This window comes from Rattus norvegicus, chromosome 19 (assembly GCF_021556685.1).
Source record: "Rattus norvegicus strain SHRSP/BbbUtx chromosome 19, alternate assembly SHRSP_T2T, whole genome shotgun sequence".
Taxonomy (NCBI): domain Eukaryota; kingdom Metazoa; phylum Chordata; class Mammalia; order Rodentia; family Muridae; genus Rattus; species Rattus norvegicus.
Genome location: NC_141552.1, coordinates 47,626,145 through 47,642,533, shown reverse-complemented (window position 1 = coordinate 47,642,533; position 16,389 = coordinate 47,626,145). Strand labels below are relative to the sequence as shown.

The 16,389-nt window shown below is 38.6% G+C and overlaps 1 long non-coding RNA gene across 2 annotated transcripts in view; it reads left to right on the top strand.

Moving 5' to 3' along the window:
• The window catches only part of LOC147999431 (uncharacterized), a 171,751-nt gene that overhangs the window by 35,411 nt on the left and 119,951 nt on the right, over positions 1–16,389 (top strand). For both annotated transcript variants that reach the window (XR_015644110.1, XR_015644109.1), the window contains exon 3: positions 218–256. This is a non-coding gene — a long non-coding RNA (uncharacterized LOC147999431). The remainder of the gene's footprint in view (positions 1–217; positions 257–16,389) is intronic.

The following is a 16,389-nucleotide window of genomic DNA, read 5'->3' as shown; positions in this document are numbered from 1 at the left end:
AGGGCCCCTCAGAAGGGTCTTCTATCAAAACATATCTGCGTGCATGAAGCCTATATATTTCTCTTTCTTGAACTGATTGAAATTCTGCCTACAGCACATTTACTTACATTACAGTGCCCTCTTTAAAAAATGTATTCCAGGGAGGGTTAAATAGTCTATTAATCAATCATTCACAGTCCAATGTGACTCAGTTTAATTAAATTGCTTTTTTTTCTAGGTAATGGAAGTTTTGATGAGGGTCAGGAGGAGAGAAGAGGTAAGTAATTTTCTCCCTGAGACTAACTTCAGCTGAATGTCAAAGTGGACTCACTTTTGACATCTGAAGGGCAGTGTGAGGGCACAGGATGATACCTGGGATGAAGAAGTGAAGAGACAGACTAGAAGAGTAAAGAAAGAAAAGAAGTATGGGGAAATATTAAAAAAAATGCTGAAGCATTTTTTAAATTTCTTTTTTAGAATTTAGGTTATTTTACTGACTTTGACTAATGTGAAATAACATTCAAAACTCCATATATAGGATATAAACCTGTACCCTCATGTTGCTTTGAACATTTATTGTGATTATTAATTTTGTTTCAGGTTGATTTCATTCTAGTGTCTGCTTTCAGCAGCACACACACACACACACACACACACACACACACACACACACACACACACATGCATGTACACATGCCTACCTCTGGGTTAGGGGCATGGAAGAGTGTTCACCTTAGGTTTTAAAGCTGATTACATGGGGAATCCAAGGCATTGTAAGTTTGGTTACACTGTTCTCTTACAGGGAGGTTAAACTTAAAGATGCTGAATACACAGCAGAACCCCAGATTGAATAGCCTCTAATGATCTCAAGGCATACAATTAACTAGGTTGCAAGGTTTGGCAAAAACTTAATCTCCTTAAAGTCAGGAGGTATTCTCAGAGGAAGATATCAGCACTCTTCAGCAGCCCTTACCTGCCACTGCAGTGTCTTCTCCATGAGTAGCACTCCTGTTTGAATCTCCCTTCTCCAGTTCCACTGAACACTGCAGAATGTGATCTACATTAGCCCTTCTGCGGATCCCTTTTTCCTCTATCAGAAAGTATTATGTAAATCAGTGCAATGTTTGTGTAAACCATCAGAGGAGCACAAAGCTCCCTTAATATTTCTTAGTTAGGCCATCAAAAATGCCACCAAGGGAATTGTGCTGGCATTATATATAATATCTTGAATCCAATGTTGAGGACACAGGCATGTTTTGTCTCTTTTGAAGGTAGTTTAGTGCATGAGGTATTGCCCTAGAGCTGAAATGCATGGGGCACAACACAGTGAAGATCCTGCTTTAACTTCAGGATAAGAGACCAGTTTTGATTAGGATGGTTTTGAGACCAGTCAGAAAAACCATCCTAATCTTACAGCATTATTTTTATTTTCCATTACTCCATTTGAGTGTTGATACACAGTTATGGCTGCTGTCTTTAAACACATTACCTACCAACAAAAGGTAACTGAAGATGGGATCAAAGTCATGAACACTTTGACAAAGTCAAAGACACATGTTAAAATGTTCTGTTGTAGTCTCCCACTATTATTGTGTGAGGTGAAATGTGTGCTTTGAGTTGAGCAAAGTTTCTTTTATGAATGTAAGTCCCCTTGCATTTGGAGAATAGATGTTCAGAATTCATAGTTCATCTTGGTAGATTTTTCCTTTGATGAGTATGAAGTGTCCTTCCTTACTATCTTTTTTGAGAACTTGGTTGAAAGTCGCTTTTATTCTACTTTAGAATGGCTACTCCAGCTTGTTTCTTGGGACCATTTGTTTGGGAATTTGTTTTCCAGTCTTTTACTCTGAGATAGTGTCTGTTTTTGTCACTAAGGTGTGTTTTCTGTATGCAGCAAAATTCTGGATCCTGATTCTGAATCCAGTTAGTTAGTCTATGTCTTTTTATTGGGAAATTGAGTCCATTCATGTTAAAAGATATTAAAGAAAAGTGATGTTGCTTCTTGTTATTTTTGTTGTTAGAGGTGGAATTATGTTTGTGTGGTTATCTTCCTATTATTTTTCTTTTTTAATATTATTTTTCTTAGATACTTTATGTATTTACATTTCAAATGTTATTCCCTTTCTCCTCCTCTCCCGTACCCCCTCTCCCTTTTCCTGCTTCTATGAGGATGGTCCTACTAACACCAACTCATTCCTACCTCAACCTCCTAGCATTCCCCTAAATTGGTGAAATGAGCCTTTACAGAACCAAAGGCTTTTCCTCCTATTGATGTTAGACAATATGGTCTTCTGTTACATATGCAGCTGGAGCCATGGGTCCCACCATGTGTATTCATTGGATGGTCGTTTAGTATCTGGGAGCTCTGAGAGGGAGTCTAGTTGATAATATTGTTTTTCTTCCTATGGGGTTCTTCAACTCATTCAGTCTTTTCTCAAACTCCTTCATTGGGGTCCCCATGTTTAGTCCAACTGCAAGCATCCTCTTCTGTGTCAATAAGGCTCTGGCAGAGCCTCTCAGGAGACATCTATACCTGACTCCCGTCAGCAAGCACTTCTTGGCATCAGGAATAGTGACTGAGTTTGGTGACTGCATATGAGATAAATCCCCAGGTGGAGCAGTCTCTGGATGACCATTTCTTCAGTCCCTGCTCCATTCTTTGTCCTTGTATTTCCTCCCAAGAGCTGTTCTTCATTCTAAGAACTGAAGCATCCACATTTTGGTCTTCCTTCGTCTTGAGCTTCATATGACCTGTGAATTGTTTCTTGGGTATTCCAAGACTTTGGATTAATATCCAATTATCAGTGAGTACATAACATGTGTGTTCTTTTGTGACTTGGATACCTTACTAAGGATGATATTTTCAAGTTCCATCCAGTTTGCCTAAGAATTTCATGTAGTCATTGTTTTTACTAGCTGAGTAATACTCTATCATGTAAATGTACCACCTTTACTATATCCATTCCTCTGTTGAAGGCTATCTGGGTTGTTTCCAGCTTCTAGATGCTATAAATAAGATGGCTATGAACATAGTGGAACATGTGTCCTTGTTATATATTAGAGCATTTTTGGGTATATGCCCAGGAGTGGTATAGCTGCGTCTTCAGGGAATACTATGTCCAATTTTCTGAGGAACCGCCAGGCTGATTTCCAGAGTGGTTGTACCAGCTTGCCTTCCCACCAACAATGGAGGAGTCTCCCTTTCTCCACATCCTTGCCAACATCTGTCATCTGAAATTTTGATTTAATCCATTCTGCCTGGTATGAGGTGGAATCTCAGGGTTATTTTGATTTGGATTTCCATGACGACTAAGGAGGTTGAAAATTTCTTTAAGTTCTTCTTGGCCATTTGGTATCCCTCAGTTGAGAATTCTTTGTTTAGCTCTGTACCCCATTTTTATATAGGATTATTTGGTTCTCTGGAGTCTAACTTCTTGTGTTCTTTGTATATTTTAGATATTAGCCTTCTAATGGATACACAGTTAGTAAAGACCTTTTCCCAATCTGTTCATTGCTGTTTTGTCCTCTTGACAGTGTCCTTGATCTTACAGAAGCTTTGCAATTTTATGAGGTCCCATTTGTTGATCTTAAAGCAAAAGCCATTCTATTTCATTGATCTAACTTCCTGTCTCTGTACCAATACCATACAGTTTTTTTTTAATCACTATTGCTTTGTAATACAGCTTGATGTCAGGGATGGTGATTCCCCCAGAAGTTCTTTTATTGTTGGGAGTTTTTGCTATCCTGGGTTTTTGTTATTCCAAATGAAGCTGCAAATTGCTCTTTCTAACTCTATGAAGAATTGAGTTGGAATTTTGATGGGGATTGCATTGAATCTGCAGATTACTTTTAGCAAGATGGCCATTTTTACTATATTAATCCTGTCAATCCATGAGCATGGGAGATTTTTCCATCTTCTGAGATCCTTGTCAATTTCTTCCTTTTTTTTTTTATTATTAACTTGAGTATTTCTTATTTACATTTCGAGTGTTATTTCATTTCCTGGTTTCCGGGCAAACATCCCCCTAATCCCTCCCCCTCCTCTTCTTTACCGGTGTTCCCCTCCCCATCCTCTCCCCACTGCCGCCCTCCCCCCAACAAATAATCATGTTCACTGGGGGTTCAGTCTTAGCAGGACCCAGGGCTTCCCCTTCCACTGGTGATCTTACTAGGATATTCAATGCTACCTATGAGGTCAGAGTCCAGGGTCAGTCCATGTATAGTCTTTAGGTAGTGGCTTAGTCCCTGGAAGCTCTGGTTGCTTGGTATTGCTGTACATATGGGGTCTCGAGCCCCTTCAAGTTCTTCCAGTTCTTTCTCTGATTCCTTCAACGGGGGTCCTATTCTCAGTTCAGTGGTTTGCTGCTGGCATTCGCCTCTGTATTTGCTGTATTCTGGCTGTGTCTCTCAGGAGAGATCTACACCCGGCTCCTGTCTGCCTGCACATCTTTGCTTCATCCATCTTGTCGAACTGGATGGCTGTATATGTATGGGCCACATGTGGGGCAGGCTCTGAGTGCGTGTTCCGTCTGTGTCTGTTTTACTCTTTGCCTCTCTATTCCCTGCCAAGGGTATTCTTGTTCCCCTTTTAAAGAAGGAGTGAAGCATTCACATTTTGATCATCTGTCTTGGGTTTCATGTGTTCTAGGCATCTAGGGTAATTCAAGCATTTGGGCTAATAGCCACTTATCAATGAGTGCATACCATGTCTGCTTTTCTGTGATTCGGTTACCTCACTCAGGATGATATTTTCCTGTTCCAATCATTTGCCTACGAATTTCATAAAGTCATTGTTTTTCATAGCTAAGTAATATTCCATTGTGTAGATGTACCACATTTTCTGTATCCATTCCTCTGTTGAAAGGCATCTGGGTTCTCTCCAGCTTCTGGCTATTATAAATAAGGCTGCTATGAACATAGTGGAGCACGTGTCTTTTTTATATGTTGGGGCATCTTTTGGGTATATGCCCAAGAGAGGTATAGCTGGATCCTCAGGCAGTTCAATGTCCACTTTTCTGAGGAACCTCCAGACTGATTTCCAGAATGGTTGTACCAGTCTCCAATCCCACCAACAATGGAGGAGTGTTCTTCTTTCTCCACATCCTCGCCAGCATTTGCTGTCACCTAAGTTTTTGATCTTAGCCATTCTCACTGGTGTGAGGTGAAATCTCAGGGTTGTTTTGATTTGCATTTCCCTTATGACTAAAGATGTTGAACATTTCTTTAGGTGTTTCTCAGCCATTCGGCATTCCTCAGCTGTGAATTCTTTGTTTAGCTCTGAACCCCATTTTTTAATAGGGTTATTTGTCTCCCTGTGGTCTAACTTCTTGAGTTCTTTGTATATTTTGGATATAAGGCCTCTATCTGTTGTCGGATTGGTACAGATCTTTTCCCAATCTGTTGGTTGCCGTATTGTCCTAACCACAGTGTCCTTTGCCTTACGAAGCTTAGCAGTTTTATGAGATCCCATTTATCGATTCTTGATCTTAGAGCAAAAGCCATTGTGTTTTGTTCAGGAAATTTTTTCCAGTGCCCATGTGTTCCAGATGCTTCCCTAGTTTTTCTTCTATTAGTTTGAGTGTATCTGGTTTGATGTGGAGGTCCTCTATCCACTTGGACTTAAGCTTTGTACAGGGTGATAAGCATGGATCATTCTGCATTCTTCTACATGTTGTCCTCCAGGTGAACCAGCACCATTTGCTGAAAATGGTATGTTTTTCCATTTGATGGTTTTGGCTCCTTTGTCAAAAATCAAGTGCCCATAGGTGTGTGGGTTCATTTCTGGGTCTTCACTTCTGTTCCATTGGTCTATCTGTCTGTCCCTGTACAAATACCATGCAGTTTTTATCAGTATTGCTCTGTAATACTGCTTAAGTTCAGGGATAGTGATTCCCCCTGAAGTCATTTTATTTTTGAGGATAGTTTTAGCTATCCTGGGTTTTTTGTTATTCCAGATGAATTTGCAAATTGTTCTGTCTAACTCTTTGAAGAATTGGATTGGTATTTTGATGGGGATTGCATTGAATCTGTAGATCGCTTTTGGTAGAATGGCCATTTTTACTATATTAATCCTGCCAATCCATGAGCATGGGAGATCTTTCCATCTTCTGAGGTCTTCTTCAATTTCCTTCTTCAGTGTCTTGAAGTTCTTATTGTACAGATCTTTTACTTGCTTGGTTAAAGTCACACCGAGGTACTTTATATTATTTGGGTCTATTATGAAGGGTGTCGTTTCCCTAATTTCTTTCTCGGCTTGTTTCTCTTTTGTATAGAGGAAGGCAACTGATTTATTTGAGTTAATTTTATACCCAGCCACTTTGCTGAAGTTGTTTATCAGCTTTAGTAGTTCTCTGGTGGAACTTTTGGGATCACTTAAATATACTATCATATCATCTGCAAATAGTGATATTTTGACTTCTTCTTTTCCGATCTGTATCCCCTTGACCTCCTTTTGTTGTCTGATTGCTCTGGCTAGAACTTCAAGAACTATATTGAATAAGTAGGGAGAGAGTTGGCAGCCTTGTCTAGTCCCTGATTTTAGTGGGATTGCTTCAAGTTTCTCTCCATTTAGTTTAATGTTAGCAACTGGTTTGCTGTATATGGCTTTTACTATGTTCAGGTATGGGCCTTGAATTCCTATTCTTTCCAGGACTTTTATCATGAAGGGGTGTTGAATTTTGTCAAATGCTTTCTCAGCATCTAATGAAATGATCATGGGGTTTTGTTCTTTCAGTTTGTTTATATAATGGATCACGTTGATGGTTTTCCGTATGTTAAACCATCCCTGCATGCCTGGGATGAAGCCTACTTGATCATGGTGGATGATTATTCTGATGTGCTCTTGGATTCGGTTTGCCAGAATTTTATTGAGTATTTTTGCGTCAATATTCGTAAGGGAAATTGTTCTGAAGATCTCTTTCTTTCTTGGGTTTTTGTGTGGTTTAGGTATAAGAGTTATTGTGGTTTCATAGAAGGAATTCGGTAGTGCTCCATCTGTTTCAATTTTGTGGAATAGTTTGGATAGTATTGGTATGAGGTCTTCTATGAAGGTCTGATAGAATTCTGCACTAAACCCGTCTGGACCTGGGCTCTTTTTGGTTGGGAGACCTTTAATAACTGCTTCTATTTCCTTAGGAATTATGGGGTTGTTTAACTGGTTTATCTGTTCCTGATTTAACTTCGATACCTGGTATCTGTCTAGGAAATTGTCCATTTCCTGCAGATTTTCAAGTTTTGCTGAATATAGGCTTTAATAGTAAGATCTGATGATTTTTTGAATTTCCTCTGAATCTGTAGTTATGTCTCCCTTTTCATTTCTGATTTTGTTAATTTGGACACACTCTCTGTGTTCTCTCGTTAGTCTGGCTAAGGGTTTATCTATCTTGTTGATTTTCTCAAAGAACCAACTTTCTTTCTATGGTCCTTTTTGTTTCTACTTGGTTGATTTCAGCTCTGAGTTTGATTATTTCCTGCCTTCTACTCCTCCTGGATGTATTTGCTTCTTTTTGTTCTAGAGCTTTTAGGTGTATTGTCAAGCTGGTGACATATGCTCTTTCCTGTTTCTTTCTGCAGGCACTCATCGCTATGAGTTTTCCTCTTAGCACAGCTTTCATTGTGACCCATAAGTTTCGGTATGTTGTACCTTCATTTTCATTAAATTCTAAAACATCTTTAATTTCTTTCTTTATTTCTTCCTTGACCAGGTTATCATTGAGTAGAGCATTGTTCAATTTCCATGTATATGTTGGCATTCTTCCCTTATTGTTATTGAAGACCAGCTTTAGGCCGTGGTGGTCTGATAGCACGCATGGGATTATTTCTATCTTTCTGTACCTGTTGAGGCCCGTTTTTTGTCCAATTATATGGTCAGTTTTGGAGAAAGTACCATGAGGAGCTGAGAAGAAGGTATATCCTTTTGCTTTAGGATAGAATGTTCTATAAATATCTGTTAAGTCTATTTGGCTCATGACTTCTCTTAGTCTGTCTACGTCTCTGTTTAATTTCTGTTTCGATGATCTGTCCATTGATGAGAGTGGGTGTTGAAATCTCCTACTATTATTGTGTGAGGTGCAATGTGTGTTTTGAGCTTTAGTAAGGTTTCTTCTACGTATATAGGTGCCCTTGTATTTGGGACATAGATATTTACAATTGAGAGTTCATCTTGGTGGATTTTTCCTTTGATGTATATGAAGTGTCCTTCCTTATCTTTTTTGATGACTTTTAGTTGAAAATCGATTTTATTTGATATTAGAATGGCTACTCCAGCTTGCTTCTTCTGACCATTTACTTGGAAAGTTGTTTTCCAGTCTTTCACTCTGAGGTAGTGTCTGTCTTTGTCTCTGAGGTGTGTTTCCTGTAGGCAGCAGAATGCAGGGTCCTCGTTGCGTATCCAGTTTGTTAATCTATGTCTTTTTATTGGGGAGTTGAGGCCATTGATGTTGAGAGATATTAAGGAATAGTGATTATTGCTTCCTGTTATATTCATATTTGGATGTGAGGTTATGTTTGTGTGCTTTTCTTCTCTTTGTTTTGTTGCCAAGACGATTAGTTTCTTCCTTTTTCTAGGGTATAGCTTGCCTCCTTATGTTGGGCTTTACCATTTATTATCCTTTGTAGTGCTGGATTTGTAGAAAGATATTGTGTAAATTTGGTTTTGTCATGGAATATCTTGGTTTCTCCATCTATGTTAATTGAGAGTTTTGCAGGATACAGTAACCTGGGCTGGCATTTGTGTCTCTTAGGATCTGTATGACATCTGTCCAGGATCTTATGTCTTTCATAGTTTCTAGCAAAAAGTCTGATGTGATTCTGATAGGTCTGCCTTTATATGTTACTTGACCTTTTTCCCTTACTCTGTTACTATTCCTTGTTTATTTTGTGCATTTGGTGTTTTGACTATTATGTGATGGGAGGAGTTTCTTTTCTGGTCCAATCTATTTGGAGTTGTGTAGGCTTCTTGTAGGCTTATGGGCATCTCTTTAGGTTAGGGAAGTTTTCTTCTATGATTTTGTTGAAGATATTTACTGGTCCTTTGAGCTGGGATTCTTCACTCTCTTCTATACCTATTATCCTTAGGTTTGATCTTCTCATTGAGTCATGAATTTCCTCTATGTTTTGGACCAGTAGCTTTTTCCGCTTTACATTATCTTTTATAGTTGAGTTGATCATTTCTATGGAATCTTCTACTCCTGAGATTCTCTCTTCCATCTCTTGTATTCTGTTGGTTAAGCTCGTATCTACAGCTCCTTGTCTCTTCTTTTGGTTTTCTATATCCAGGGTTGTTTCCATGTGTTCTTTCTTGATTGCTTCTATTTCCATTTTTAATTCCTTCAACTGTTTTATTGTGTTTTCCTGGAATTCTTTCAGAGATTATTGTGACTCCTCTCAATGGGCTTCTATTTGTTTATTTATGTTTTCCTGGAATTCTTTTAGGGATTTTTGTGATTCCTTTCTGTAGGCTTCTACTTGTTCTCTAAGGGAGTTCTTCACATCTTTCTTGAAGTCCTCCAGCATCATGATCAGATATGATTTTGTAACTAGATCTTGCTTTTCTGGTGTGTTTGGATATTTGTGTTTGCTTTGGTGGGAGAATTGGACTCCAATGACGCCATGTAGTCTTGGTTTCTGTTGCTTGGGTTCCTGCGCTTGCCTCTTGCCATCAAATTATCTATAGTGTTACTTTGTTTTGCTATTCCTGACATTGGCTAGACTGTCTTATAAGCCTGTGTTTCAGGAGTGCTGTAGACCTGTTTTCCTGTTTCCTTTCAGCCAGTTATGGGGACAGAGTGTTCTGCTTTCGGGCATGTAGTTTTTCCTATCTACAGGTCTTCAGCTGTTCCTGTGGGCCTGTGTCTTGAGTTCACCAGGCAGGTCGCTTGCAGCAGAAAAGTTCGTCTTACCTTTGGTCCCGAGGCTCAAGTTTGCTCATGGGGTGTTGCTAATGAGCTCTCCGTGGCCGCAGCAACCAGGAAGTACTGCACTGCCCTATCTGGCAGCTTCAGTGCACCAGGGTTCCAGATGGCATTTGGTGTTTTCCTCTGGAATCAGTAATTTGTGTAGGGAGCAGTCTCTTCTGGTTTCCCAGGCGTGTCTGCCTCTCTGAAGGTTTAGTTCTCCCTCCCATGGGATTTGGGTGCAGAGAACTGTTTATCTGGTCGGTCCCTTCAGGTTCTGGTGGTGTCTCAGACGCAGCGGACCTGCTGCTCCTGGGCCCTCCTCTATGGGAACCCAGAGGCCATATACAGTTTCCACTTGGGCCAGGGATGTGGGCATGGGTGGGCAGTGTTGGTGGTCTCTTCTGCTCTGCAGTCTCAGGAGTGCCTACCTGACCAGGCGGTGAGGGCTCTCCCCCACGGGGTTTTGGAGCAGAGAGCTGCTGGGGGCAGCGATTTCTTTCTTTAGAGTCTTGAAATTCTTGTCATACAGATATTTTCACTTGCTTGGTTAGAGTCACACCAAGGTATTTTATATTTGTTGCTATTGGGAAGAGTGTTGTTTCCCAGATTTCTTTCTTAGCCTGTTTATTCTTTGAGTAGAGAAAGGTTCCTGTTTTGAGTTAATTTTATATCCAGCCACTTTGCAAAGTTGTTTACCATCTGTAGGATTTCTCTAATTGATTTATTGGGGTCACTTACATATAATATCATATCATCTGCCATAATAAAAGAACTTCTGGGGGAATCACCCTCCTTGACCTCAAGCTGTATCTTTTACCAAGCTGCTAAAACCATCCAATGGAAAAAAACAAAAAAAAAGATGGCATTTTCAACAAATGGTGGTGGTTTATCTCAAGGTCAGCATGTAGAAGAATGTAAATCAATCCATACTTGTACAAAGCTCAAATCCAAGGGGATCAAGGACCTTCACATAACACTAATAGAAGAGAAAGGAGGTAAGAGCACATGGGTACAGGGGAGATTTTCCTGAATAGAACACCAATGGCCTATGCTCTAATTTCAAGAATTGACAAATGGGACCTCATAAAATTTCAAAGCTTCTGTAAGGCCAAAGACACTGTCAATAGGACAAAGGGCAACTGGGAAAATATCTTTACTAATCCTACATCTCAAATGAGGAATATCAGATGTCTGGGAAGCATATAAAGAAATAGTTATCAGGGAATGCAAATCAAAACAACCCTGAAATTTCAACTCACACCTGTCAGAATGGATAAGATCAAAAACTCAGGTGACAACAGAGGCTGGCAAGGATGTAGAGAAAGAGCAACACTACCCTATTGTTAGGGATTGCAAGCTGGTACAACTACTCTGGAAATCAGTATGGTGGTTCCTCAGAAAATTGGATAAAGTACTACCTGAAGACCCAGCTATACCACTCCTGGGCATACACCCAAAAGATGCTCCAACATATAACAAGAACACATGCTCCACTGTTCATAGCAGCCTTATTTATAATAGCCAGAAGCTGTAAAGAACCCAGATGCCCTTCAACAGAGAAATGGATACAGAAAATATGGTAAATTTACACAACAGAATACTACTCAGCTATTGAAAACGACTTCATGAAATTCTTAGGCAAATGGATGGAACTTGAAGATGTCATCCTGAGTGAGGTAACCTAATCACAAAAGAACCCACATCGTATGTACTCACTCAAGAATTGACAAATGGGACCTCATAAAATAATAATAAGAGGCTATTAGCCCAAAGATAAAATTCACAAACAGCATAAAGCTCAAGAAGAAGGAAGACCAAATTGTGGATGCTTCATACCTTCTTAGAAGGGGGAACAAAATATAGGAGACAAAATGTGGAGCAGAAACTGGAGGAAAGGTCATCCAGAGACTGCCATACCTGGGGTGATCCATCCCATATACACTCAGCAAATCCAGATGCTATTGCAGATGCCAAAAGTGCATCCTTATAGGAGCCTGATATAGCTGTCTCCTGAGAGGCTCTGCAATAGCCTGACAAATACAGAGGCAGATGCTTGCAGCCAACCATTGTACTGTGTGGATCTCTAATGGAGGAATTAGAGAAAGGACTGAAGGTTCTAAAGGAGTTTGCAACCCCATAGGAAGAACAACAATAAACAATAACAACCAACCAGTCACCCCAGTGCTCCCAAGGGACTAAACCACCAACAAAAGAGTACACATGGAGAGACCCATGACCTTGTTGGGCATCAATAGGAGGAGAGGCCCTAGGTCCTGTGAAAGCTTGATGCCTATGTTTAGGGGAATGCCAGGGCAGGGAGTCGGGAGGGAGTCCATGAGTAAGGGAGTACTCTCATAGAAGCAGGGAGATGGGGGATGGGATGGGGGTTAGAAGGGGAATCCATCAAAGGGGATAACATTTGAAATGTAAATAAAGAAAATATCCAATAAAAGAAAAGAAAAGGTATTCTGTTGTTCGACAGTTTTCTGGAATATACTTTAGGAAAAATTGAACAGAAACAGCATTTTTAAAGAATTTACATCTTTTGGCTAAGGTTGGATATCTAACTTTGTAGTGATGTGACTTTATGAATATTATGATCTTTAATTAGAATGTCTTGTAAATTAGCATCATATAATATATCATGTGCTCCTGCCTGAGATTTTTACATTTGATTTTAATCTTGCTGAGTTGCAGTGTAATTGTATAAATAGTCTTACGCTATCAAAAATAGGTGTCAGATGCATATTTCACTTACACATATGGTAAAATTTCTCCTGTGAAATAAAATGTTGCTAATCTTTCCATTGAGTCTAAATATGGCTCCCTTCTGATGCAATTAGTGTAGCCCATACTGTGCAGTAGAGGAAGGAAATGTTAAATCAAACATTAAAAAGTGGCTAAGAGGATTTCATTACCAAACCAATTCTATAATTTCCACAGACTTCTGGAAAATGTTATTCACCTCCCAGGGAAAACTTTGGCAGAAAGTTGGGTTTTGCTTGGCACTTTCTTTTAGTCAGTTTGGTCTCTGGTTTGCTTGTTCTCAGTGTCAGTTGTGTAAATACATTTTTTTTCATGTGTTGAAGTGACCGGTCCAGCAGATCCAGTTATTCAGGGTCCCGAAGAGGCATTCTACCTGTAGGTCAAGGGGGTGGAGAGAAGGAGACAAAGCAAAGTTCTGTTGTCGAGGTCTCGTTTAATGAGAGGAATGTACAGCATTTAAAACTCTGAGGCAGGAATTGAAGCTTAGGGTGGGAGAGTATTGGGAAGTGCCCAAGGATATAAGGTGAATCACTAAACTGCAAGATATCCTCCTTAGACAAAGAGACAACAGTCTTCCGGGGACATGTTCTTTGAAAAGGTCGAACCCTTCTCATGAATCTGCTCAGGGACATCTGGTGTTTGCTCAGGCTGAAACATCCTTTGATTGCTCCTGGAATCTTCCTGGAAGAGGCTTTTGTCCAACAATCTCATAATCTTACAGCAGCCACCTTAGGGGTGAGCTTCTGCCATACAGCCCAGAGTCCCATAGCCACCTTGAGCTATGCAGTCACAAAGCGGCCAGGCCCAAATCCAATACGGCTCCCTACATTGAAGAAAAATAACTTCAGTTGTCAACAGTTATTTATTCATTCTTTCATCTCTCTCTCTCTCTTTCTCTCTCTCTCTCTCTCTCTCTCTCTCGATATCTGTCTATTGCTATTTGATCTCTACTTTGGGCATACAATTTAGAAGTCACTTGCAATAGCTTAAATGTTTGTCCTTTGCCTGTCATATGGGATTCAGGTGTTCTGCTCATTCTAAGATAGACTCTTTACCAAAGCACCACTGTGGTATAAAATAAGAACATATATGCATAATAGTTAGAGTTTTATATAGAGAACATTTTTAGAATTCTCAGTCATTCAGAAGCATAAACATAGAATGTAATTAAAATAATTCCAGGTTGAAATGATGAGGAGATTCACTGAAAGATGAAAAAAGGCAACAAAGAACAGCCATAAAATTTATCAACAAATAATGTTGCCTACAGAATGACACTTATTTATAATGAAATTGGGAGAATGTATGACACTGTTGGAGCTTATATTGGAATTTAGAGCTTATATAAATTTATTTGGACTTAATATTGCTTTTGTTTTTAATGACTTAAGGTTTGGATTTTCTAAAATAAACAGTGCTGTACAATTAGATCAATGGTCTAACATATAAGAGGTATTTGTGTAAATTAATAAGTATCTTTACATTAATATTAAGGATGATTTAAAATAAAAACACTGAAGTTAAGTGATTGAATTAACTGCCTCATCCCTAAACTTTATTTCCATAAATAAAAGCTAGTTTAGGTATCTATTAATTTGATAACAGATGGAAGTGAATATGTATGTGGGTGTATGTTTTACCTTAGTATGTAGCCTGACCCCAAGTTGTCTCCAACTAGGATTCAAAGATAATGAGCAATTATATGTCATTATCACCTTTGTTATTAAGTCTTTGGCTTATGTTCTAGGGAGAATTTCATCTTTAATTATGCAAGAACTCTCTGCTTAGCCTTTAACTCTTAATTTAAGGACCAAGTCATCATTGCTTAGTTACCATCTCAACCTCTCTCATATGATTTTTTAAACTCACCAAGCACTTTAGGGTTTCCTTCAATCCTTTTTGCATTGAATTCACAGAAGTTGTAAGTGACTTTATTGTTAGGACTATAATTAAAGCAGTATTCATTTTCTGTATTCTTCAGATTTTTTAAGGAAAAACACCCAGTAAAACACCCACAGTTATTTATAGGTATAAAATAGATTTGTTATAGGAATTTATTCTTACTATTCTGGAGGTTAGGAAAAAAAACCACAGACCCAAGGATGACAAAGATTTAGGTGTCTTTTAGTCAGACCAGAAAGTCTGGGCAGGGGAAGGCAGGGACAATTCATACCCTGTTCAAGCAGAGTAGTACTGGAGGGGAACAAGTCTGAGCCGTGTACAGTAGCATGTATAAGAATACCATAATGAAATATATGTTATGTTGAGTTAAAAAAATTGAAAAATAAAAAAGCATAAATTTCCTTTTCCTGGACTTTTTTGTTCTGAGTTCTCTACAGATTGCATAATGCCTATTGACTTTTAGTGAGCTCCAATCTTCCTTACGGAATTTACTGATCCATTACCTTCTGTCTTCTGGAAACACCCTCCTATATCATTTCATTGTATAATGTGCCTCCTCTTAGCCCTGTCAAGATGGTGCACATATTTAAACTATTACACCTTCCTTTCAAACAGAATAATATATTTGAGATATGGTGGTAAACAATAGGAAAGAACTATATGCATTTATGTTTGCTGTCTATGTGGTTTAACAATGTGTACACTTAAATCTATCGTCTGGTTAGATCATTACTATACTTATTACAAAAAATAATAAGCCATCAAGAAGACTTAAAAGATTAGATAATCAGTCTAAAATGATTAGAGTGGACAAATGTAGAGACAAGATTTGAATCTAGGGGTTTCTAATTTCAAAAATCTTGCTTTTAACTACTAACATTTGCCAACCCTTTGAAAGCCATAATCTTGAGTTATTATAAATAAATAGTACTTGGTTCTGCAGACTCAGTGATGAGCAAAGACAAACATAGTTTATCCTTCCATTTTATTTCTAGTCTCATTGGAGATGATTAATGGTTTTAAAATATTCATAATGCCAAAAATGCAAGTCCAGTAAATGTGCATAAGGTAGAATATAGGTCCATGTGCCCAAGTAATGTTACCTGGAGAAGCCTGACAAGGCAAAGGAAAGGACATATAGAAATTACTAGTAGGTCACGACGAAGGAATATTCCAGAGGGAAGCAAGTACACAGATCTCCTGGAAGGGAAAAGCATGGTGTTCTGGAGATTAAAACTGAAAGCAGTAGAAATGAAGTAGAAAAAAAAGGAAAAAAAAGAAAAAATGAAAAAAAGAAGAAAAAGGAAAAAAGAAAAAACAGGAAAAAAGAGAAAAAAGAAAAAAGGGAAAAAAGAGAAAAAAGAAAAAAAAGAGAAAAAGGAAAAGAAAAGAAATGAAATCGAAGTCAGGGAGGTGAAGTAAAAGTCAAGTCAGTATGAAGAGTTGGGAAGACATACTGCTACAGCTGGGTAACACTATAACAATCAAACATTCAGGATTGGCCTTTCAAAGTTTTTGAGAACTATTCATTTGAGAACAGAAAGAGTTTAAACTGTGTAATGATTAGATTTATGATCAATACCGATGAGATTTTCTTTTATGTACTTCATCTCTTCAGTGACCATCAAAGATAGGGTAGACCTCTTTATTACCAACTTCGGCTGAATATGCTTACCAAAGAGCCAGTGTTGCTTTGACTCTCCCTTTCAGTTGCAGTTTGCTAACATTTTTCTTATGTTTTCAGATTTTCAGCTGAAATAATTGTGCAAACATCTCTGTAGAACTATGAAACACTATAAGTTAGACAGCTTTAAAAGCTGCAGCTTTGCATTTAGTGTCAACCAAT